The following is a 27,250-nucleotide window of genomic DNA, read 5'->3' as shown; positions in this document are numbered from 1 at the left end:
ACATGGCATCTAGGTCCAAGGAGATCATCATTCCTCTATACTCGGCCCACTTCAGACCCATCATTGAGAACAACACCCCTTCGGTATGTACTTGACCAGGCACATAAAGCAACTGGAACATCCACAGAAGTTCCTCACAAAAAGAATATAGGGTGTAAACACCATGCCTTATCTCATTAGATCCGAGTGATGCCTCCAGATGAAATGCAGTTACCTCCTACTGACACCTGTAGGCATCAAATGTTGCTTGTTTATGTTTGCATCAATAATTCTAAAACCATGCTATGTAGAAGTTTTTTAAAAGATTTTTTCTTAAAACTTACATAATGGCAAACTCAACTGCATTGATATTTTACTCTGTCTAGTGCAAGTAAATAGATATTAACTGTTGTTTTATGATATTAATTTATATAGATACAATTTTCACATTTTTCTAAAATAACTCAACAACCAAATAACACAGACAGAACTCCTTAGTCTCTTATGAAAGCTCACATTTAGATGAATAAAATGCTGCTGACAGTACATGTGTAACATGACTGGTTGCTGCGATATTCTAAGTTGTTTACAAAATACTACAAATGTAATGTTTACTGTGGCTTACAAAATTTGGTTTAAGAAGTAGAACCTAAAGAATACTACCACTATAAAAATAGTTTGTGCTGAAGTGTTTGCCATTTATACTGCTTTCATAACCCCTATGGTTCCAGAGATACGAACATTTGTTTGAAATGTAAGGACATAATTTGATTCTGTCAAAAGGCTTAGGCCCTGCCCATTGGAAGGTACAGTGCAAACTTCCTGAGCCTGAGCTCCACGAGTGAATGAGTTAAGCAGATTGCCTCGAAGCCTTATCTCTGTACTTGGTTTCCTACAGTCTGTTGAGAGACAGTCTGTGCCTGGCATATAAGACATCCTTGGATCCCACTATGATGGACCTTTTGGACATTTGTAAAGCCAATAACATCAGAACTGCTCGATCTAGGCACTTGAACCTTGCTTATAATATAAATAGGACATGTTGGCAGGACAAGTATATGTCTCAGAGAATTCCCCTCCTCAGGAACAGGCTTCCCATCCATGTTTCCCCAACCCTATTGAAGCATAACCTGGACCAGTGGATGGGATATTGGAAATTCACCCCAAGTGTAGCAGCTATGTTTCCAGCGGAGAAAGTCAGTCTGTACATCATACCCTAGCTTACGTGTACCCTTTAAAATAACCTCTAAGGCTCAGAAATCTTGTGGGATACATTTGGGATGCAAGACGAGGCTTATAAAACCCCAGTGGTCATTATCCTAGTATACAACTATGAACCATGTATACATATAGCCTGCAGTAGTAACTCCATTTCCTGGGTGTTGAAACTTTTCCAACCATTCTCTAGGAGACTTGACAAGATGTGTAGACCTGTGAGTTACACGTGTCAGTCAGTGTGTGGATTTATGAATGTCCTTAGCAGACCCACGTGTCCACACCATCCTACCTCTTCCTGTCTCCTATTGTGCTTTGACCTTTCCCATTATGTCCTATACTTATAGCAGCAAAAGGCTTGTTACTACTACTAACTTCTTTATAGGTTCATAGAATAGTACTAGGCTAACTGCCTTTGTGGCACATTTTAAGCCTAGTCCAATTACCCCATGTAGGAATCAAACCCTGCACCTTGGGTTTTTAAGGTAAACACTTTAACCATTAATCCAATCTCCCACCCTAAAAATCCAGGACATGTCCAGGATTTTAACCCAGGACCTTTCACACCCTAAGCGAGGATCATACCCCTAGAACAAAAAGCCACCTAAAGATTAGGTTCATAGGTTAGTACTAGGCTAACTGCCCTTTCAGGCCATTTTGAGCCTAGCCAGTTACTCCACACGAGAATCAAACCCTGCACCTTATGTCTGTAAGGTAAGCACTTTAACCCTTTTGTAGCACTGTGCTGACAGCCAGTGTTGCTGCATTCATCCTGCACCTGTCACATCTCTGTCTGTACACATGGCCATGCTGTGACCCATATATAGGAGACACTGTTTCTCCTGTAGAGTGTCTTGCAATTTGAGTACATAGGCAACAGTGTGGTTGAACCACGAGACATTCATTGGTCATGCCCTGTGCTATACTTTCTGTCAAGACGAGCCTTCATAGCTGAGCAGGAATCTGTCATGCATTCTTGCTGTGCTCTGTATCAGGATGAACCCTTCTCAAGCTGAACAGTAACATCTTATGCCCTTGTGCTGTATGATCTGTTAGGATGATTCCCTCAACCACCTGGACTGCAACTTCTCATGCCTTTACTCTGTGTTCTCTGTCAGGATGCCCATATAAATGGACAGTAATCTGTCATATCCTTGTGCTACATTTTCTGTCAGAATGAACCTTCTCCCAGCTGGACTGTAACTTATCATGGCCTTGTGCTGTGTTCTCTGTTAGGATGCCCCTGTAGATGGACAGTAACCTGTCATGCCCTTTTGCTGTTTTACTTCACCTTTACCCTATCTGTTGTTTCCTCCCTGTCCATGTTGCTGCCATGTGGGTCTTCACTGTAGTGCTGAGGTACATAGGTTTGTAGGTCTATACTAGGCTAATGACTGAGTGTCTTTACAAGCCTAAATATGCAACCACGCCCAGTTTTATCTCTAAGTTCCTTGGATGCCAGTGTGGTGGGGGTATGTTAGTAAAGAGGAAGCCAGGGATTATGTCGGAACTGTGCTAGTTGGAAATTAATTTACTTTCTGTTAACCTTTGTCCATGAGGGACATCGAAGTCAGACCAGGGTTGAATTTGTGATTTCCCATCCAGTGATCAAGGTTTCATTTGAATAGGATCTGGGATGAACTCTGCTTCATATAGATGGGGAGCTTATTGCATAGCACAAGGATCCTTAGAGACACATATTGGTCTCTCTGGCATGTTCTATTTATGTCACAGACAAAGTTCTGGTCCTTGAATGTAGTGCTTCTGGTGCTGTTTGTTTTGCATATGTGCAACAGATCTATCACAGTCTTGAATGCATAGATTGCCTTTCAGTTACCTGTAGGAGACTGAGTACAGGGATTGGATCTTAAGGCAATCTGTGTAGGATAGGGATAGGGTATTCATGCCCTGGATTCTCCTGGTGAGGAACCTTTGAGGGCATTCCAATGGTTGCAAGTGCCTGGTTAGGTACATGCCAAAGGGGGCACTGTACTCGAAGATGGGTCTGATAAGGGCTGAGTAGAGTGGTATTATAGCTTCCTTGGACTTTGATGCCATACCCTTGATTATAAGTTGGGCAACATAAAATGATTTTTATACTATTTTGACTATGTGTTGGTTGAAGGCCAGATTACTGTCTACATATGTTCCCAGATCCCTAACTATCAGGTTAACTCTTAGATGTGTTTTATCATTGCAGTAATTAGCTTGGTGGGGGGGGAATTTCCCAAAGTGCAGTATAATGCAATTCTTTGCATTGAGTTTTAATCTGTGGCTTTAACACCAGTCATTTGTTTTTATTAGACCCTCTTGTAGGATGTCGGTCTCCTTCGGGTTATCTATATAATAGCTCCCAATTTAAGTCATCTGCGAACATGGTGAACCAGAAACTTTTAACATTAGCCTTGATTTCGAAGAAGTAGATACTAAACAGGAACGGGCCCAACACAGAGCCATGGGATACTCGTCTGGTGGCCAACCTCCTGGTGGAGGTGGTCTCACTGATCTTGACTTCTTGGGTCCTGTCTGAGAGATTGCCAGCAATCCAGTGAGTTATCCAAGGATTTATGCCTAATTCTGAGAGTTTGTCAACAATACCTGAGTGGGATATTGTACTGAACACATTCACCAGGTCAAGGTAGGTGGCACGCACCATTTTTCCCTCAGCTGTAGCCTTGGTGACCCTTTTGAAGAAGTTTACCAGGTGGAGTAGGCAAAACCTTCTCTTAGCAAAGCCAAACTGGGATGGATCCATTGTCTGTAGGTTGCCTTGTTGATCATCTCCGTGATAATTCATGCCATAGATTGCATGTTAGACTTCTCATACTGATAGATCTGTAGTTCTTCGGGGTGGTTGATAGTCCACCCTTATGAAGATGGATGACCATTGCAGTCATCCATTCACTTGGCACATAACCGGTTTTGAGGCTGTAGTTGAAGAGTGCCTCAAGTGGTCCTGCTAGGTCATGTTTTAGGCTATCTAGGAGGCAAGCAGGGACATTGATGGGGTCATTGAAGCAGTGTTTTGGGCCTTAGCAAGCACAATCAGGACCTGCTTCCTGTTGATAGTTGGAAGGATATGTTAGAAAGTTTTTCACAGGGAGTAGTAGGAGTGAAGTTAGAGCTAAATTTATCTGCCAGTAGGTTTGCTATGTCACCATGGTCAGTGAAGGTTGTGCCATTTACCACTAGGTCTGCACACTGCAGAGTGTTACCTCTAAGGTTCCTGGTACAGCTGAAGAACACCTCAGGATTGTCCTTAGCTTAGGAGGCTATTCTGAACTCATAATTGGCTTTGTTGGACTTTATTAGATTATTAGACCTTGTAGTTTATCATTTAGTTGAATCAGAGAGAGCTGTGAGAGTTGCTCTTTCTGATTTTGGCCATAACCTTTTTCTTTTGTTATATTCCCTGTTAAAGTAAGGATTCCACCAGTGGGGTTTGTTTTTGGTGTTAGGTTTATGCTTACTTCTAGTAGGTATAGCAGCCTCAATGCAGTCATTTACATGTTTTTACTGGGTTTCTGTAAATAATTCTACATAGGTAGATGTGTTCTTGGGGTTTTGGGGAGCCGTGAATTTTGACACACTGTCACTTAATAGGATGTAGTTTGCTTTAGAATAGTTCCTAACTGTTATGGGTTTAGTTGGGTTTATTTTTATTTTGATGTAGACAGCTTTGTGGTCTGGCCTCACCAATGAGGACATGATGGGGAGTGCAACTGTCTCCCATGGTGGTGAGTATTGGGTCCAATATGTTTGTTCCTCTGCTTGGAGTGAGTGCTATCTGCTCCAGGATGTTTGTGTTGATAAAGTCTTGGAAACATTGTACCTGTGAATTAGAGGCAGTGTACATTTTCCAGTCTATAGAGGGGTAGTTAAAGTCTCCCATGAATAGGATATTAGGTTGGATGTCGAGCTCCTGTAGTACGTCTTGGTAAGCATTGTGAGCTATGTGGGTCATAGAAGGTGACCTGTAGCTGGCCAGGATATGGTAAGGAACCTTATCTATGGAGAATTAGACATTGATGAATTCCAGGACATCATCATCTTTAACCACCCTGGAGTAGTATTTGTTGTTAACATAGATTGAGACACCAGCATACTTTCTGCAGCTTTAAACCAAGTTTCAGTAACAGCACAAATGTCTGCATTCTCCATAGAGAGGAGAGCTTGTGGGGTGTCAGGTTTCTTGTTTAGGCCCCTAGCATTGAGCAATAACACTTTAAGGTTGCTTTGAGTTTTTTTAGGGTTTTTTTTTTTGCTATGTTGGTTGTTTTGTCATTTTGACATTGCCTAAAAAAAGTTCTAAGGGAGTGGATAAAGCTTTAGCCAATATCCAAAAGCCCAGGTGGGACAGGTGCAGACCATTCTTGGCAAAGCAAAGTGGTCTGTTAACCTTGTCCTCTCATGCTGATTAATATTGGGTTATAATCTGCTTTGGAGAAGTTTTGTAGTTTAGTTGCTGCTGGGGGTGGGGGGGAGGGGGGCAAGTGTGATAGTTACTTCGAATAAGACTGATTTGTGGTCAGTCTCACCAGGGAAGACCTCAGAGTGGGGGTGCTACAGTGGTCCCCCATATTGGTAAGCACCATATCCAGGATGTTGGCACCCCTTGTGGGGGTGTCAACCAGCTGGTCCAGGGCATTTGAGTTGATGAAGTTCAAGAACCTTTGGGCAAGTGAGTTTGCACATGAGTAATTTTCCCAGTCAGTGGGTGAGTAGTTAAAATTGCCCAAAACCCTGGTGTTTGGATATATCTTGATAGATTCTAATAGATCCAAATAGGCAGAGTGGGTGTCCTGATTCATGGAGGGGGTCCTGTAGCTGGCAATAACTTGAATAGGTGTCCTACCTACCGTTAATTGCACCTGAAGTGTCTCCAGGAAGTCATACTGTTTAACCAATCTGGAGGTGTATTTATCTTTAATAAATATTGTTACACCTCCTCCTTTAGTTTTCACGCCTTCAGTTTGTGGTCTGAACATGTGGAAGGAGGTGTAGCCCAATATAGCTGGGGTGCTCTCCACTGCCTTGAAACAGATCTCCTTGAATGAGCAAATGTCATTGTCTTCCAAGGTGAGGATTGCTTCCAGTGAGTACAGTTTCATGTTAAGACTCCTAGAGTTTAGCAGCATAACCTTGAGGTTGTTTTTAGATGGAGTTTTTACATCAGGAATTTTGTCCTTGAGCCACTGCCTAAAAAAGGCACTATGGGGTTGGCAAGAGTCTTGGCCAGAAGCCAAAATCCCAGGGGTGGCAGGTGAAGACCATCTCTGGCAAAGCATTGAGGGCTGTCGATCATGCCATCCCACGCTGACAGATACTGTATCCCCTTAGAATGACACCAGAAGCTAAGCCAATTATTGAACTTAATCATTTTCTGTTTATATTGAGGCATCATCCTAGGTAAAGGTAAAATGCTGCTTAAGGCTAAGGGCATACCAGCCTGAGACTCATAGTCCAAGAGCTCAGTCATGTCTCTCTTCATATAGTCCAGAGAGGTACATCTCAAGTCATTCACACCAACAAGGACTATGATGGAGTCATGACAGTACCTGTTGTTGAGAGACTAGAGTACATGTGTGATATGGCGGATCCTGGCACCTGACAGACAGCTGACTGTGACCTTCTGCTTATCCAGCCTGGTGAGAGGGATATCTGTGTGTCTCACAATGGAATCAGCTCTGACTAATATGTTTGGTTTTGTGTTTAGCCTTAAGGGCTTGATGGGTGAGACACTGTTGTGTGAGCTATTATGTGTATTATGTTCTGCAGAGGAGGTATTAGGTGTAGCGTGCTTGTGTTTGTGTTTGAGAGGTCTCTTGTGTTTAGGTATGTTTCTGGTGAGGACCTCTGCATATGTAGTTATGTGTGATGTGGGTTTGTGTGGAGTAGGGGGTGAGGTGTGCATGCTGACAACCCACTCATTGTCATATGTACTGACTGGTGTGTGAGAGAGCATGGATTCAAGGTTCTTAATAAAGTTGCATCTCTCACATGTTGAATTTGTGTGGACTAGGAGTAGAGGGTTGTCAGTGAACATAAGGCATTTACTACACTGTTTCAGGATGCACATGTCAACCAAGCTGCCTGGAGAAACTGTGGGAATTTATAGTCCATAGTCTTAAGTAAATTTATACGGTCAGGAAGAGAGGTCACACTTTGGAATGGCTAGTGGGTGAGAGGTGTGTTCATACCTCTGAGGATAGGCTTAGTGTTCTACCTGACAGTAGAGCAGGGCCGGGAAAAACCTCTGAAGGACCAGAAGCAAACTGCTAAGGAAAATTTTAACAATCAAAATGTTTGCAACTATAACCACCAATGGTAACTACCACTACACGGTAGTGCACGATGCTGTGCTACATGCAAGCAATCACAGACACTGGGCTTAAATAAAACAAGAAATAACCCTTTTAACTCAAATTATCCAATAAGGATGAACTCTGTAAGTTCTAGTCCAATTACCCTCGATTAGATGGGACCCAGACAGCACTCTCCTCCCACGAGGGTGCAGAAGGGCTTTCTCCAACAAAGATGGCTTGAATTAGATGCTCAGAAGTTATAAAACAGACCAGAAACAGCAAACCTGGAACTGGGCTATGCTCAAGGGAGCCCGCAGGATTTTTTGCAGGGGGGGGTGCAAACCCAGAGCCCCGCACACACAGCCCCTCCTCCTCTGCCCACACAGCCCCACCCCTTCCACCCACACAACCCCCCCCCCACCCATGCAGCCATTCCAGTTTCCCATTACTTGGATATTTCTCCCCATTTGTCATAGACACTGTTCAAATCTCTCAGTGTACATACTGTTTTATGCTTTACATCTACAATAATTACAGATATTTGGATTTCATTTACAACTTTTATTTCAAATTTTATAGCACAAACACTGATAGACATTTACTAAACCTAAACAAAGCAATAGTCTTACAATGAAAACAGACTTAGCATTAAAACTTCTCTGCCTTTGAAACTCACATTCATTGAAACAGCATTGAAACTCACATTCAAAGAAAATGCATCTGGCCAGTGGCAGGTTAAGTTTACCTTTGGACTGTTTTCAAATCATAGGCCCTTGCACGCATTTTTTAGGGCCATGCAAACGTTCTTTGATTCACCTTACTGATTGTATTAATTATAATATATAAATTGAATTATATCCCTTGCATAATACAGCACCACTTGTTAGAGTGTGTTTTAAATTTATAGTTTTGAACATTTTTCCACTAAGCAATGAAACAAAACATACAAACCAATAATGACAAACTGCCCAATTCAGAACATTTCAACCATAAAAGGCCATTCAGTCATTTGCCATTACAATCCACCAATATCAGTCAATATACACAATCTCTGCAGAAGTAAAAGTCATCTGAATAATTCCACATTAAAGAGATCTGAAACTAATGAAGAGGTTGTTGCTAGAAAACAACTTTATATTTCACTGTTCCATCTACAAATTCAGTACCTGCTGCCCTCAAAGAATTAATTGCCTCTGTTACATTAAAAAATAGTAAGCTGGTATATTGCAATAGGAAAAGGGCTGAACAGATTCATAGCTTCTAGGCATCTCATCCAGAGAACATCATACTCAGGACTGCATCACCCCACCCCCCCTTAAAATACAAAATCAACTTGCTGTGGGACTACAACCTACAGCCCTCTACATCAAGATGCAAGGATGCTACCTGCTGTGCTACTAACACTGCTTTAAAATTCTATACCACAATCATGATACCAATTGCTAAACAAAACAGTTGCACATTTTAAGCAGACTTGGCATGAGCAGCAGTAAACTTCTCTTCCCTTGAAGCTCACAATTCCTTGAAAATAAATTCCATCTGCTAACTCTAACTAGGGCATTACACACACACACACACACACACACACACACACACACACACACACACACACACACACACACACACACACACCTCAACCTCTTAGTGCAAGAAATCTGGACAAAGCCTAAAATAAATAGGGACAGATTATAAATATTGCTCTCATGAACCTAGAAAATTGCTAGAACAGGATTTGCGTTAGTAAGCATTTTTCTAAAGGGCATGAAGTCTAAACTCAAATGCCTGTTATTATTTAGTAAATTCAATGCTTTTTAGGGGGAATATGGGGCAAAAATCTGGACATTCTGCAAAAACCTGGACAACTGAGGGATATGCTACCTCCCTCTTATACATAAAGACACACACACACACACACACACACACACACACACACACACACACACACACACACACCCCTCTCAATCTCTTCGCACAAGAAATCTAGACAAAGCCTGTTATAATGTTGGGGACAAAGGCCCAAAACTAGGGACACATTTAGAATGTTACTAGAATAGCAGGATTTGTGTTAGAATGCATTTTCTAAAGGACATGAAATCTGAAACTCAAATACATGTCATTTAGCAACTTTAATCCTTGGCTCATTCCACTGATTTGTCAAAAAAAAAACAGAATTTTTATGAAGAACAGATCAAAAATATAAGGCAAAAATCTTGACATTCTGTGAAAATCTGCAGAGTTGAAAGGTATAACACACACATACATCCCCCTACCTCCTTAGAAAGTGGATAGGACAACAAGGTTTGCATTAGTATGCATTTTCTAAGGATATAAAATCTAAAACTCAAATGTTTGCCATTATTTTCTGGTTTCAATCCTGAATGATTTGCCAGAAAAAAAAACAACATAATTTTATGAGAAACTAACTGAAAATATGAGTCAAACATCTGGATAATTGTAAGGTATGACCCCCCCCCTTACACACACTCCTTCCCCCTCTTACTTACACATGCACACCACACACCAACCTACCTACTTCTTACGCACACCTACCTCCCTCTTACAAACACACACACACAGACCTGCTTACTTCTTACACACACAAACACACCCCTACCTCCCTCTTACAAACATTGAGATTTGTGCACTACCCTGGTACACAAATAAATATATAAATAAATACATGAATAAATAAATAAATAAAAAGGGTTCACATAGTTATTAATATTAGTAACATCTTGGTTGCTCATATGAAGCTCATAAAATATAACCTTTATTCAAAATTTTTAAAAATAATTTGGCAACTTGGCTGCACACCTTCAAGAGGTTCCTGGACCATATTTACATCAAACACAATACATACTGCTAATAATTCCAGATGAAACAATCAGAAAGTAATCAGAAATTAAATAAACTAATAGTGAGATTAGACAATTACACAAAATGTATCTCTGAAATAAACATGAAGTAAAATAAATAAAGCAAACTAACATATATGTAAATAACCTTTATTAAAACTTTTTAAAATTAACTGGCACCTTGATTTATGCCCTTACAAACTTGTAAAACTGATTTATACCTTTACAAACATGTAAAACTATATTTAAATCATGTGCATTAAATACTGCTAGGAATTCCATGGGAACAGACCAGCAGATGACAAAATTAAACAAGCTAAAGCCTAATAGTGTGATTAATTAAACAAGTACAAAAAAATCTCTCAAATAAACTCAAATAGGTGAATGAATGAATATTAACCCAATTAATAGGTATAAATTCCATTTCATAATATTGTTATATTTTAAATGTCGTTACAAATTAATTATTTAATCTATTTGGGTGAAGTGTCTCATAAATATTAATCATGTTCCTTTCTTTAGTAATACATCATAAACATTTAAAAATCTACACTGAATATGTGCACATATATATAAAAAATTATGATCTTCACAATTCTGAAGATACTTTTGCTGGGAATATAGTGATTGGATTATATAAGGAGAAAATGTAATGAACATTATATCCACTTACACCCTTGTAGTAGTAATATATTATACCTATGAAACTACAACCTCAGAAAAGCTTGCTATTAATAATGCCATGTCTGGGGAGCACAATAAATTATTTGTTATAATAAATGAATCTGTATCCTGTTGCTGTACTGTAGCAAACTTAAGTAGATGCAAAGCTTTAAATATTTGCACAGAGATGCAAGGACTGCTAGATTCAGGCAGTATGGTCATGCTGATAAAGGGGAAATGTGTATGTAAAAGAAAATCCTTACTATCAAAACTATTATAGTAGCATCCATTCATGGGGATGAGAAACAATATCTCATTACTCAGCAAGGAATACAAACTGCATTTGGTAAGGTAGTTCATCTTTTTGCTGTAGTACTCAGTTTAACTCATGATATGGTAGTAGGGAAAGATATTCCCCACTTTAGAGATTTGTGGAAGCAGCAAGATGAAAGCATACCTCCCTCTTATAAACACACAAACACAGTCATGGTGCATTATAAATGTACATTCTCATGACTCATACATGCTGAAAGGAAAGAGGAACAGGCCGAGAAAATGGATATAGTGCTTTCTAGGTCTTTCTTTACAGACCAGTCTTGTAGTCCTTTTTCCCTAATATGGGAAGTGAAATATTTAAATCAGTGAAATGATGATAATTAAAATTCTTTGAGAGCTAGGGTTCACATCATGAAATGCTTAAATGATATAATGATCAGTTATTTTTCAAGTTATAACGTTATAGTTTCATAGTTTATAGTTTAGTACTAGGCTATCTGCCATGGGGCATTTGTAAGCCTAGCCATAGTGATGTGGCTTTTGCCACCCCATGAAATGGTACAAATATGTACAGAATAAATTTAGAATACTGTGCCTCTGTCTAGTAGTGACACAATGAAGGTCCCCTTATATAACAGAATTAGTTTACTGTGCCCCGTCTAGCAGTGACACAGATGTGACCCCTGGGGTAAACCTACGATCTCCCATCCACTCATCAAGATTTCTCTTGAAGAGAGTCAGTGAGAGGCTCTGCCTAATATGAACTGGGATCTTGTTCCAAAGCATGGGAAGCCTCTGGGTTATGAATCTATCCCTCCAGCATGTCCTATTCATACTTGTGCTGAGGTTTAAGTCTTTAGCTCTCGTGGTCCTGATGGATTTGGATTTTTTGAGATGGAGCATGTCCATCAGATCCTGATTGGACATGGCCTTGTACGTCAGGCAGAGATCACCTCTGAGCAGGTGGTATGCTACTGAATAGAGCTGAAGTTTCTTTAGTCTGGCAGAATAAGACATATGTTGGAGACCCTTGATCCTCTTGGTGAGGTACTTTTGTGGTCTCTCCAGCTGTTGCAAATGCCGGGTGAGGTACATACCAAATGGGGCATTGTACTCAATCATGGGTCTGATGAGGGAGGAGTATAGGGGTACAATGACATCCTTGGATTTGGATGTGAATCCCTTCATGATGAGGTGTGCAAGGTAGAATGTTTTTCTAACCACTTTGGCAACATGGGTGTCAAATGAGAGGTCGCTGTCGACTTGGGTCCCTAGGTCTCTGATTACTTTCTCCATACTCAGTGGGTTGCTGTCTATGTGATAATTTGTGGGTACTTTGTTTTTCCCAAAGGGGATGACTATACATTTTTGGCATTTAGTTTAAGGCCGTGACTCCGGCACCAGTTGTCCATTTCTGTGAGGCCTTTTTGTAGGATGTATGTGTCCGCTGGTGTATCGACTATGGCGCCTAGTTTGCAGTCATCTGCGAACTTTGTCAGCCGCAGCCCTCCCATGTTTGCTTTAACATCTGAGAAATAAATGCCGAACAAGAGGGGTCCCAGGACAGATCCCTGTGGGACACCACTTGTGACTGGCTTTGAGTCTGACATTGCTCCAGCGATTTTAACTTTATGGGTTCTGTCCTTTAGCCAGTTTGCAACCCATCTAGTGACATAAGGGTTTATGTTTAAGCTGTTGAGCTTATCTATGATGCCTGAGTGGGGTATTGTGTCGAAGGCCTTAGCCAAGTCCAGGTAGGCTGTATGGACTGCTTTGCCCTCATCAATGGCTCTAGTGACTGTTTCGAAAAAGTCAACCAGGTTCAAAAGGCAGGATCTGCCCTTTACAAAGCCGAACTGGGTGGGGTCAAGTGTCCGTAGGTCCCCTATGTCTCTGTTTATGAGTTCCATAATGATTCTTTCCATAGCTTTGCAGACCAGGCTGGTTAAGCTTATGGGGCGGTAGTTCCCAGGGTCTGTAGAGGTACCCCCTTTGCAGAGTGGGACCACTGTTGCTGTACGCCAGTGTTCAGGTACATATCCTGTAGTAAGGCTAAGGTTAAATAGCATTTTTATGTGCGGGTTTAGCTCCTCTTGGAGTTCACGTAGCACACAACCCGGGATACCGTCAGGTCCCATTGATGCTGTGTTTTTAGCTTTGTTGAGGGCGGTTCTCACTTGGACATCTGAGATGACAGGGAGATTACATTCAGCTAGGATAAGTATTTCTTCTTTTGGGGGTGAGGGAGGGGAGAAATTTGCACTGAACCTGTCAGCCAGAATGTTGGCAATATGTGTGGGTTCAGTGTATTTTTTGTTGTTGTGAACTAACTCTGAGCATATCTGAGGGTTTCCGCCCAGGTTTCTAACATAGCTGAAGAAGGCTTTGTGGTTATCTTTAGTGTCCTTAGCGATTTTTCTCTCAAAGTTGGCCTTGGATGTTTTTATGAGAGAACGTAGTTTTCTGCTAATGTTGATCAGAGATGTCCTCCCTTTATGGGATTTTGCTCTGACGTGCAGTAGCTTCCTTCTTTTGTTATACAATTTGTTAATGGCTGAGGTCCACCAGACAGGACGCTTACCTTAGGTGGAAAGGGACTTGGATTTATTTGGGATTGCATGATCCATGCATTCTTGGAGATGTCCATAGAAAGCATTTGTGAAGGATTCGGCATTGTGGGATGTGGTATCCACTGGCCCAGTGGGCTTAAAGGATACCATCTCAGTCTTAAGAAGAGTGAAGTCTGCTTTTGAGAAGTTTTTCACTGTGGTCTTTTGTGCTGGGGGTGGAGGTGGGGTATGTATATCCAGGGTGATTAGTTTGTGGTCAGATCTCACTAGTGAGGGGTATACCTCCGGTGTGGAGCATTTTGTCCCCATGTTTGTGATGATCAGGTCTAGTATATTATCTCCCCTAGTGGGAGAGGTGACTAGTTGTTCCAGTGCATTTGAATTTATGAATTCCAGGAACCTTTGGGCTAGGGTGTTAGGGCTAGAATAATGTACCCAATCTATGTTTGGGTAGTTGAAGTCTCCCAGTATGATGGTATTTTGTGATACATTCATATCCTCCAATGTCTTTAGGAAGGCTGAGTGGGGTACCTGAGATTGGGAGGGTGGTTTGTAACATGCTACCAGTTGTATAGCAGTTTTGCGTATGGTTAGTTGCACCTGTATGGTCTCTGATACTTCATGTGTTGCTACTAACCTGGAGGTGTGGGTGTCCTTGATGAATATGGACACTCCCCCTCCCTTTGTGGTTCGACCCAGGTTTTGGAGCCGAAAAGCATGATACGAGGTATAGCCTGGTAGCGCTGGGGTGCTCTCAGGAGCCTTGAACCAGGTTTCAGTTACTGCACAGACGTCGATGTTCTCCATGCTGAGGAGTGCATCGAGTGCCTGCATCTTGAGATTTAGACTTCTGGCGTTGAGCAGCATTACCCTTAGTTTTTTTCCATTATTGTTTTCTAAGGAGGTGGGTTTGTCTTTTGAGCCTTGCCTAAAAAAGGCACTATGGGGGTGGCAAGAGCCTTAGCCAATATCCGGAAGCCCAGTGGTGACAGGTGTAAGCCATCCCTTGCGAAGCAGCGTGGCTTGTCCAACATGTCATCCCAGGCAGACAGACATTGGATCCCCTTAGAATGACACCAGTACTTAAGCCAATTGTTAAAGCTGATCATCTTGTCTTTGTATTGTGGCATCATTCTTGGTGAGGGCAAGATGCTGCTCAGGGTCAGGGTCATACCAGCCTGGGCTACATAATCGGATAGCTCCTCTATGTCTCTTTTCATGTAGTCCACGGAGGTACGTCTCAGGTCATTCACGCCAGCATGGACAATGACAGAGTCATATTTGTACTTGCTTTGGAGTGACGTGAGTGCGTGTGTTATGTGGCGGATCCTAGCTCCCAGTCACCCTCTCCTTGTTCAGCCTGGTAAGCGGGACATCAGTGTGTCTGACTATAGAGTCACCTATTACAAGTGTATCAGGCATGGTGTTTGGCCTTAAGGGCTGTGATTGGTTGACACACTGATTTATTGAAGTATGTGTTGCATGTGTTTTGTTTTGAGGTGGTGGATTTTTGGATGTCTGCTTTGGGAGCCTCTGTTGTTTTGGTAAGTTTTTTATTAGAGCCTCCGAGTATGTCTTTGTGTTATTATGTGTTTGGTTTGCAGTTGTGGTAGGTCTATGTGGGACTGGGTTTGTTGTGTGTGTGGTTACCATCTCCTCCTGTCTGGTCATGCCAGCCCTGAGTTGAGAGAGTTCAGCCTCCAGTTTGGCTATATAGTTGCATCTCTCACATGTATTTGTGTTTGTTGGGAGGAGGATTTGTGTTTGTTCTTTATATCTTTATACATGTAAGACACATAGGAATAATCTCAATACCAGTAATAACATATTATAGTTCAGAGTTATCAACAGTATGTTACTCACTATGTTAAGTTAAAAAACAGACTATGCATTTTGACAAAGTTGTTATATATACAGCATTGCTGGCAGAACAAACCTTCTACAAGTGTATTAGACAGGCACATACTGAAACATCTAGAGTATTAGCATAATCACTGATAGCTGGAAGAAGACATTTTCAAGTCACTTCTGCCACAGAAATGTTGCATATTCCCTTTCTTCCTTGCAAAACCAATGGCAACTTAATGGTACCATCAAAACGGACTCATCTATCCACCACCATCAACAGTATAGTATGCATGAAGTTAAATGTTACCTGGTATTAATTTACTCCATAGCCATTTTTCTCAGAATATTGATGCTATGCTGGTCTTGATACATGACTAAGCGGCTATGGCATGCAGCACAGCACAACACAGAATCATTCATAGGTTCATAGGTAGGCACTAGGCTATCGGCCCAAGGGCCTATGCAAGCCTAGCCAACAAGGTTCCCTGGCTTACGCCACCCAAGAAAGTTTTCCTGTGCCACTGTTGAGCAGGAGACACAGAAGCGATCCCCGGGGTGTATTTCCTATTTCCCATCCACTCCAGATTTTTCTTGAAGAGTGCTAATGAACTTTGATCTACATAGATGGGTAGCCTGTTCCAGAGTATGGGAAATCTCTGGGACAGGAATCTATCCCTCCAGCATGCCCTGTTTATTGTGGTGACAAGGTTTAGGTCCCTAGAAGCTTATAGCTCGGAGGGATTGGGATTTCTTTAGGTGTAGCCTGTCCAACAGCTCTGGGTTTGACATAGCTTTATATGTTAGGCAGAGATCACCTCGGAGTAGGCGATATGCTACTGAGTAAAGCTGGAGATTTGAGATGCAAGTCTTTTTGCAAACACAAGGTGCATGGTTTGATTCTCACATGGGATAACTGGCTAGGCTTACATGGCCTACAAAGACAGTTAGCCCAGTACTAATCTATGAACCAAGCTAATCACGTGACCAGTACTAAGCCCAGCAGTAGTCGGCATAACAAAACTGATGGAGCAAGAGAACTGCCACAGTACCACAAAAAAAAAAAAAAAAGGGGGGGGGGATTACCATCACAAGAAATGCTGGTGAAGCATGTTGGAAAAGATGTACCAAACTTTGTGCTTTGCTACCAACTATGCAACTATTTGTTTACTTCAGCATTACAGTTCCAACTGCTTAAGTCTCAATATGCAGCCTCTTTAATGATAAAGTAACAGCGGTTGCATAACACTTTCACAACACCGACATGGACACCACAACCTTATGTTTAGTATTCCTTAACCCCATCCAAAATGGCAACTTTTTTGAGCAAACCAACCAAGAAAGGCGCTGACTATCATGGATCAGTTGTAGAGAACAAAATACAATAATTAGCTGATAAACTTGCACAAGCATGCCAGCAACGCGCACTCCTGCGCTGCCCCAAACTTAAGTTTAATGATCAGTTCAGTAGAACTTACAAGCTTAGGTGGAGTTTACCACAGTATCCCATTATAATTTAAAGAAACCATGCACTCGCTACCTGTAGCTTAATGGTGGGTGGTTATCATGCCGTACCACTCCTACCAGCATAAAAACAGGGGGGGGGACAACGCACACACAGAAGTCATTACGGATGAAAGCAACCGAGTAAACGCCAAAGCGAAAAATACAAACAGAGGGTTATACTACTAAGTTATTTGACAATCCGGTATGAATAAAGTGACCTGGGGTCTCTAGCAAAAATACACAAATCAAAGCCAATTTGAAGTTTCAGCTTGTGGTCCTCCACCACTCCCTTGAGAGACTACACCACAAAAGGTTAGCATAAAAACAATGCATTGCAGGAAAGACTTACTTAGCCTACGAGTTTATGCACCCGTTTTAAATCATTTGAGCTCCAAAAGTAGCTATTTAATGTTGTGCCATGGCACAGCAAATGTCTCGGAATACCCTCTGTGTGTACATAGTGTTGTGTGCAACTAAATTCCCTTACCTGACTTGACGTGAAGAGAAGCAAAAGCAATAGCGAAACAGAGTGGGCGAGGAATTCCCTTACTTACTGCAGCATTCAACACAATTCCCTTACCAAACAATGTGAACAGTAATTTAAATAGCACGGGTGAAGAGGAACAGGACGTCTGCATGCACAGACTTGATGCGACCGGACCAGCAAGCTACAAGACCGTTCTTAAAGAAGAACTCCCTTAAAATTATTTTTTTTGGTTATTAAAAGAAAATTAATCTCCCGCCCACCTGCCCGTTCCAGGAGGGTGCAAGTGCACCCCCTTTCACCTGCCTGCGGGCGCCCTTGGCTATGCTACATCTGAACTAGTACAGTATGCAGTAAATGTGGCTAAAAATCAGTTCTGTCAATTTAAACAGACAGTAGAATAAAAGAGTGACTCATTTCAATACTGGGAGTCGAACCCAAGCCACCTGAGTGAAAAATAGGAATCCTAACCACTAGACCATATGGCTACCTTTCTACTGCAACTAGAATTGTAGGCCCAGTCTTCTTAGTGTAAAAACACACCTTAGTTAGCCACAAGTGAAAAGATACCAGAAACAAATCTAACAACTAGCTACAAGTAATTACATGGTGATTCAAAGGCAGAGAATCTAGCTGTGGGAAACACACAAAATGCAATAAAATGTGTGGCCACTTAGAACAACTAGGCCCACAACAAGAAACCACCTGAAAAGCACTGCAGACTATAAACATGCCTTAAATTACTAGCTTTAATTTCAGATAAACAATAAATGTAACACAAAAAAAAAAAGATTTAGAAGATAAGATGTACAGTATTTTAAAACACTATATATTTTTGTTTGTTTGACTATGCTTGTATCAGAGTACAAAGTCTTCTTCATTGAGTTCATACTCTCCTGCAATATGGTGACCGTCATTTTTTTTTGTTTTATCAAACTCTAGTGGGCCTCAAAGCACAGCAGTTGTTCAAATGAGGTGACTTAGTGCTATCATCATTGAATCGCTGCCATAATGCATTATGCTATCACACACAGAAGGGCACCACCGCCATTCCTGGGCCAATAGGCCATGTGCTCACTGTACTCATACAGTGACATTGTTAAGCCAGTAGCACCACTGCTCTGTGCTAGTGCTACTTTCAGTAGAGTGCCTTCTCTGCCGATGTTGCTCTTCATGTGGTGTCTGTAATGTGTGATCATGTGCACATGGCTACAGTGTTGCTCCTCTTTCATACCTATAGAGTGGACATGGCCTTTTTGTTTGCCGAGTTCAGCAAGGCCCTGGATTGGTGCAGTAAGACCTTTTTGCATCTGGAGAATGGGGCATACCTCTCAACCTCTTAGAGCAAAAAATCTGGACAAAGTCTAAAATGATGGGGGGACAAATAGTGACAGATTTTAAATATTGCTCTTACAAGCTTAGAAAGCTGATAGAATAATAGGTTTTGTATTAGTATGAATTTTCTGAAGGATGTCGAGTCTTAAACTCAAATGTTTGTCATTATTTAATGTCTTCGATTATCAGCTATTTGCCAGAAAAGTACAGATTTTAGGAGGAATACACCAAAAACATGAGGCAAAAATCTGGACATTCTGCAAAAGTTTGTAGAGTTGAGAGATATGTATGGGGACTATCAGGGTTGCCTGCTGGGCCATTATGATTACCCTTTATATAAGGATAATGTTTGGCAGCAGCTTGCTAGGGTGATGAGTGGCCACCCCCAATCTGGCAAGTATTGTGGGCAGCTCTGTAGTGACCTGCAGAGGTGCTACCCTGACCTGCTGTATGCAACATTTGTACATTTTTTTTGTCTGTTGGCTTCTTTTCCTTTTGTTGTAAGGGTCACATTGTACTGAATAGTCTCTGCTTTCTTTTACAGCAGCTGAGGACATAGTCTTCAACAGGGAGGCCTATTTTAAGGAGGTCTGACAGCCTGCTTAGGTAGCAGTTATGTATACAATGTCTACGTCTGCCATGTGAATTTTAAAAGCTATTGGTCATAGATGTGTACTATTGCATTGTATTTTTTCTCTTTCTTTCTACAGGTTCAGCTATAATGCAGGATGTGGAATGGCAGTGGCCACCCGGGTCTGCTCCAGCTGTCCCAACTAGTGCTTTGTCACAAGTGATCACCAGACCAGTCCCTCAGCAGGGCTGAAGGTCACCCTGCTGAAGGTGACCTTGAGGGCTTCCTGGTACCTCCTGTAACCCCTTCTCAGGAGGGGCTAGAGGCTGCTCTTTTGAGAGCACATGCAGCAGCTACAGAGACCACAGAGGTTCCTCCCCAGGGGAATCCAGGGCCAACATCTACCCTATACAGATAGGCAAAAAGCCCTGTCCCTCTACTCAGTTTCATATAGACTACTCAGAGGTGACCTCTGTCTGGCATACAAAGCAATCTCAGACCCTGCCTTGATGGCACTATTGCATATCCACAGGTCAAGCTCCACTTGAGTAACCCGCACGCGCAACCACCTCAACCTGGTCTGTGACATCAACAGGACTTGTTGGCTGGACAGATTTGTGTCTCAGAGACTCCCCCTTCTGTGGAATAGACTCCCTCTCCACATTAAGCAGAGTACCTGATTATCCCTTTTTAAGCACAACCTGGATAACTGGATGGGAAACAGAAAATATACCCCTGAGATTCCACCTGTGTTCCTGCTAGACAGGAGCTTTGGGTGCTGACTTGTCTAAACATGGGATAAACTCTTGGCATCAGGTCCAATAGTCTAGTAACTTCCTATGATCCTATGAGAGTGGTTTGTGGATGTCCCTTTTGGTCACATAGTGGCAGTTGTGGTCAGTAATGTCTTAGGTGTGACTGCACTTGGACTCCCTCATAGTGATCATGAAGTACCTCCTAGTGTGACTGATAGAGTCATGGATCCAGTCGGCCCTAGGAGGCTAAGCCTGTCCAGGATGTTAGCCACTGAGGTTACTGACGTTTGAGTGGGGTTTAATCTGGGCTAATTAGATAGGCCATCTTTCCTCTGCCTTATGCCTCCATCTTGGTGATTCCCTTTCTTATATGTTATGCTGCATACCCTCTTTGTAATCCAGTTATCCCCCTCACCAGTTGTCCTCCTCCTATATGTCTGTATCCCTCCATTATTGCCCCTCTTTGTGTCTTTACCACCCATCTACATTTAATGCTTGTATTACCTTGCTACCTTCTCTGCCCTTTCTTTCCTTCTGACACAAGTTCCTTGTTAGTATCCCCATCTACCCTTCTTCTTCATAAAGTAAAATAGTCACCTGTCCCAAAAATAAGCCCTTCTTCCCTCACCTATATTTCCTTCCAGTTATTGTTGTGAGGGTCCAATGCTTGGACTTGGCCCTTTTCTGCATTTCCTATCTCCTCCTTAGATCCCCATTTATATGATGAACTGAGTTGGTATTTTGCTATACTGCCGTCTGTGGCTTGCTCACATTGCCCGTGCAAAAGCTATTAAATTGTGCATGAGAATGTGTGAGCTGCCTTACTTTTCTTACCATGTTATTCACATGACTGCCTCTAGAGTGGCCACTTCACTACAGCTTTGTAGCATGGCTGCTGCCAGTAAAATCTCTGCCCTAATTAACAGTGCAGCCCTTTCCCAAAAATACTGGTGCTGTGCTGATCCTGCTACCTAACTAAGTAATAGGCTGCTTTTCAGTAGAACATCCTTGCTATTTACTGTTGAACTGTACTGCTCAATTGTATATGTTTCAGAATATCTCCCAGAATATAATTCTGAATGTGTTTTTATGTGCAGAAGCAAAAGTGCTAATTACTGGACCATGATGACTAGCCATGCAAAGCTGTTAATTCTTGCCTTATTGTTTGTTACTAACCAATACATTTACACATTCATAGAAATAAAACTATTCCCTGTACTGATGCAAAAATTCTGGCTATATGGCCTTTCTTCCTGTACTTGTTTTAAGTTTGTCCGTTGCTAGTCACAATGCATTTCAAAGATGATGCTGACTTGCTAGCCTTTGATTTAGCCTTAGATATGTACATTTCAGTTTTAAACACAGCATCATTTACTAGAACACCTTCAATTGCTGTAAAAAGCTTATCTGAACTTTTGTGATCTCTATGATACACTCAGTGTCTTATATTTACACAAACTGCCCGTTTAAATGTATAGTAAGTTTGTCAATAATTTCTGCTTTACTATTAGTATTAGGCTCTAACCACGGTTTAACAATATGTTTAAACTCATGCATTTGAGTTCTTACCGTCTGGCAAACATTATAAGTACAACTGTGAAATTGTTACTCCCATTTTCTTGTAGCCCAGCTTTCAAAAGTAACTAGGTATGACTCTATATCATCATTTTCCTTAGACAGATTCTTTAACTGATTCACTACAGTGGAGCTCTGGAGGTTTGTACTCTAACTTCCCCTGAGGTTTTTGGCAAAACCATGTTATGTCCTCATATTACAAACAAACATTTACATCTCTGGAAGCAAAAAGGTTAGTAAAGAAGTGTGAATGGCAAACAGTTCAGTTTAAACTAATCTTTACCATGGTAGTATTTATCACATTTCGGGTACTAAACTGGATTGTATGTCGCAATAAATACTGTAATTGATAATTTTTGTGATATATTTTTTTAAATCGACACCATCTTAGTAGTCGGTCTTGATGCACACATAATGTCAGTAACCTTTTTCTCATCTAGCTTTGAGCTTACAATTGAGGTTAAGCGGTTTTCATCTGTTCCATTTGTTCAGATATTCAGAGAACTATGAGAATTATGACTGCAAATAATAAATGAACTACAATTAATATCTGTTTAGCTGCACTTGATTAATGGCCCAGTATCAGTGCACTTGTATTGCCCATGATATAAGGTTTAAGATTAAATCTTTCGAAAATGTACATGTAGCTTGGTTTTGGAAATAGTGATGTAAATATGCATAGGCAGTACTAAATGCCTTCAGACATCAGTAGGATGTAATTAGAGAAATTCCTGGAGGTGTCACTAAGATTTAATGAGTTAATGGTGGTGTCGTTTTTTGTACTCACTAATGCACTAGTTAGAAGTTTTACTTGTTTCTGTAAGTTCATTAAATGCTGGTCTGTAACTATCCTTCTCTGAACTAGGGTTTCAGTCAGGGCCAGCCTTAGCAATTGTAGGGCCCAGTATGGGCCATTTTGGTGGGGCTTCCCAGATGACCACTCCACCTACCACCCCACCCCACACCCAAACCCCTTCCATTCTATGAACTTCTGGACGTAAGATTATTTTTAATTAGTTATCATGAATGCATGTTACTACAATATAATAAAAACAAAATGTAGGTACTTATTTGTATTGATTTACCAGGGTAGTGCAGTGAAAAATATGGACATATTTCAGGCTCAGCTTGGGTAAAATGCAAAACATTTCACAAACAAAAAATAAGGAAATGTAAGCAATAACAGAACAGTTCAGACTAATTGCACAGAAAAAGCTGTGTATGTAATTCTCTTTTATTAAAAAAAAAACTCTAAGCAGGCCATGCTACTGTGAGGTAAACTAAATGAATTCTCTTATATTAGAAAAAGAACCTCTAAGTAGACAATGCTACTGTGAAGTAAACTAAATTGAAACATGAAACCTGGTAAACTCTTCTGGCAAATCACAGCCCTCAACTCTCATCTCCATCCCTAATGTGCTAGGATGTCAGGAATTCCAGACAACTGAATAGGAGTGCATGAGTTTGATGATTGCGGGCAGTTGGAGAGGGCCCAAAAAAGAACATGGAAATTTTCTAAACTTAGACATTCTCATATCATGGTACCCCTATCTTCCTTCATGGTTTATAATCACCTCCTGCACCTGCTCTGAATTGTTGAAGTCCCTTGCCAAGTTAATTTTCATACGTTATTGTAGTCACTGAGGAACTTCCTCAGAATGATTAATGATAATAATAATCATCTCAGGTCTGTCCCTAAAAATAGCATTGTTAAGACACCTCTAACACACTAGTAACCTTTTCTGAAAGTTTATTTTCATTTACATAATTATTGCTAAACCAGATGAGTGGACTAATGCTTGCAAATCACTTCCAGCCACAGCTCAGACAGTAAGAGAAATAGTAAAGATTACATGCAGAGAAACCTTAAGATAACCATTGAGCAGCATGTTTTGGCAGGGGAGAAGACATCGAGCTGGATTCACGAAGGCTTGCACGGTATCTAAGAGTAGAGTAAGACTCCATGCAGCCAACATGTCCATCGAGCAATCCAGGAACAGCCGGTAGGGGCGTGCAACCGAGCTCTCCAAACTAGTCCTACACGGACAGGGCTTGGATATGCAAATTACCTCAATTGCAGGCGAACGTTATGCAAATGAGGTAAATTTGTGATCCAGGAAATCTGAACCTGCCGAGTAGGAGTAGTGTTATTTGCAGAAATGTATTCAGTTGATAACTGAGTATGGTTCTGCAAATAGCAAAACTGAGCTGTGACAGCTGCAAAAAAAAGCATGCATTTACAGGAGGAAGCATGCCAATGGCCAAAAATACGGCCATTGGCAATGGGAAGTGATGCAAAATAGAAATAAAATAACTTTTTTTTTCATCCCGATCTCCGGGGTTTAACCGTAGCGTAGCGCCGCGCAAATGCGCTGCGCCCTAAAAACCAGAAAATTAATAATTAAGATCCACAAATGTGGATTTTATAGCTAAAATGAATTTACAATGAAATGAATGGCTGGCTGAAGACAACATGGCCACCAAGTAGAGGTTGCTAAAGGGGGAAGCTCAGTCTAACAGATGTAACCAAGCATTAGTAGGCAATCCTATGCAAATGAGAGTTAGGATAGTGAATTGCAAGTTTACATAGGAAATGAGCACAGTCAGTGGAGTGTAGGAGTAGGATAAGGGGAGTAACAGAGTCGAAGATAGGCAACATCACGAGGGGGGGTATGTATGAAAGGAGTGAAGCTCAATGGAGCAGAGTGTCATGTGTCAGCTGACAATTACATATTATTGAAAGAGGTGTGTCAACAGGTAGGCTATGTAAAGTCAAGAAATTGAAGGTGTATGCCATGGATAACACCAAAGTTTCTTGCTGAGCGTGCATGCGCACATGTGCGCGCCTGTAAACCCGAGCAAGACAGTGTGCACACGTGTAAGCATGTGTGTGTGTGTGTAAGCTTGAGTAAGCATATATAAGGCTGTGTAAACAGTTGTAAGCGCGTTTGTGCTGGTGTGCATGCATTTTAACAAGAATAAGCAAGTTTTAGTCCATGTAAGCATGTGTGCGCGTGTGTTAGCTTCTGTGTGCGTGTTTGCACTTGTGTGCGCGGCGCTCCCCCCTGAGGAAACAGAAAGGAAAAAGGAAGCACACCAAATAGTAGGGAAGTTACCAGGGAGTACTAGCAGAGCTAGCAGGTGAAAACAATCAGAATCAGGCAATTACCCAGGCAGAACACTAGCCCAGCACTTAAAACTCTGCAAACAACAGTCCATTATGTTTCTCTCAAGAGACACTGCAACACTGTAGTAAGCTAATAGAAGTGAAAACTGAAAAAGCTTTACTGAGACAAAAAATGTTAGTGGCTGCCATTGCTGTTATAAGGCGACATATGCAACATGCTGAGGGTGGTGATAATGCAAATGCTGCTGGACAACCCACAGTGAGGAGACAGAGAAGAGTGTACAGGCCCAGGGTAACCTACCAGGGGCTACATGAGCTGGAGATAGTGGAGCGCTATAGAGAGGACAGAGACCTCTTGCAGCAAATTGTTGAGCTGTGCAGGCCATGCCTCACACACACAGAACCAACAGAGGGGAACCCATCCCAGTGGAAACTAAGGTATGTGTTGGCCTAAGAATATTAGCAACAGGTACCTTCCAGAGACCAACTGGTGATATGATGGGGATATCACAGGCATCAGCATCCAGGGTACTGCACCAGTTCCTGGATGCCATGTCAGCACATGTCGGTGATCATGTATATTTCCCCAATTCCCGTGAGGTATTGACCAGCAATATGCGTCTCTTCCAGCAAATAGCGGAATACCCTGAGGTAGTGGGTGCAATAGACTGCACGCACATACGCATTAAAGCACCAGCCGGTGAGTGAGGTAGGGTCTACTTCAACCGCAAGGGCTTCCCCTCCATCAACTGCCAGGTCATGTGTGATGCCCAGGGCATAATACTGAATGTGTGTGCTGGCTGCCCTGGAAGCTTCCATGATTCCCATATCTGGCATCTGACGCAGCTGTACCAGACATTTGCCAATGGGGACATCCCACATGGTCACCTAGTGGGGGATGCTGGCTATGCACTGGAGCCGTGGCTGATGACACCCATCAGAAATGCACACACACCTGAACAGGAATGCCATAATGAGGCACATGCACAAACACGAAATGTAATAGAGCGTGTGTTTGGGCTGTTCAAGTCATGGTTCCGGTGCCTGGACACATCTGGTGGAGCCTTGCAGTACTCACCAACTACATGTACCCAAATTGTCATGGTATGTGCTATGCTACATAATATGATCCTGCGAAAACAGCTGCAGCAGGACCAGCATAGGCCCGGGCCAAACAGCCCCCCAACCTTGCCAAGGCCATCACAGGCAGAGCGTGACTCGGAGGAGGAACAACCTGAGCCTGCCCCAGTAGGCAGAAGGAGGTGTGCCCAGCATGCTTTGGCCTTGGCAAAGAGGCAACGCATAGCACATACACTGGCTCAGTAGGAACCCTGGAAATGATACCTCTCTCTGACCCGCACATATAGTAAAAGGGATGCCTACGTTGACACTACCTGCTTTCAAACATGTATAGGGAGTGTAGTATGTGCGTCTGACATTGGCAGCCCTGCATCAACACCTGAGGCATGATTGCCATGTGTTAAGCAATATAAAGCAGTGCTAAACAGCATTTACCACCATGTAGTATATGTAAACTAAATCGCACACATCAACTAGTACAAATGTGGTCAATGTTGAGTAATATTGGCCAACGTCCAGCAATGATGGTTAATACTGAGCAATGTCGGACAAGCTGGGTCTAAGTAGGGCATAGCTGAACAAAAGCCAACATGCTCATAGTTGCTCTACTGGCCCTTAAGCAGTCTGGTCTGCTCAGTATGAAAATATAAGCGGTGATGGGCCACAAACCCAGGATACTGTGCACTATAGTCATAGTACTGAACCACTAAACCATGACAGTATTAAAGTGGTTAGCCTGTATGAAGAAATGTTGATAAGTCTATGCAAAGTATTCCATGGAAACCCTGCAGACACAGCATAATCCCTGTCGAGTTATGACACAAAGGTGAGTCCTACAGTAAGAATAGAACCTGACTTTCAACACACACAGTAGAAATGTTAATATTGGACATGTACACATACATCAACAAATGTAGTGGACCTCAGACAGCAACATACTGAAAGGTCACACTGGGCATTCTCACACACTTGAATACATGAGACAAATGTCAGGCAACAGAACACTGACCGTCTGAACTGGGCATGCTCACACACTTAGGCCATGTTGGAGTACAGCAGTGGGCCACGCATATCAGGCAGTTGCATGTGTTAACCCAGGAACCTCTCAC

The sequence above is a fragment of the Protopterus annectens genome, chromosome 11.part0 (assembly GCF_019279795.1).
Source record: "Protopterus annectens isolate FY-2018-M chromosome 11.part0, PAN1.0, whole genome shotgun sequence".
Lineage (NCBI taxonomy): Eukaryota > Metazoa > Chordata > Ceratodontiformes > Protopteridae > Protopterus > Protopterus annectens.
The sequence above is the reverse complement of the archived record's forward strand: the minus strand, read 5'-3'. Positions refer to the sequence as shown.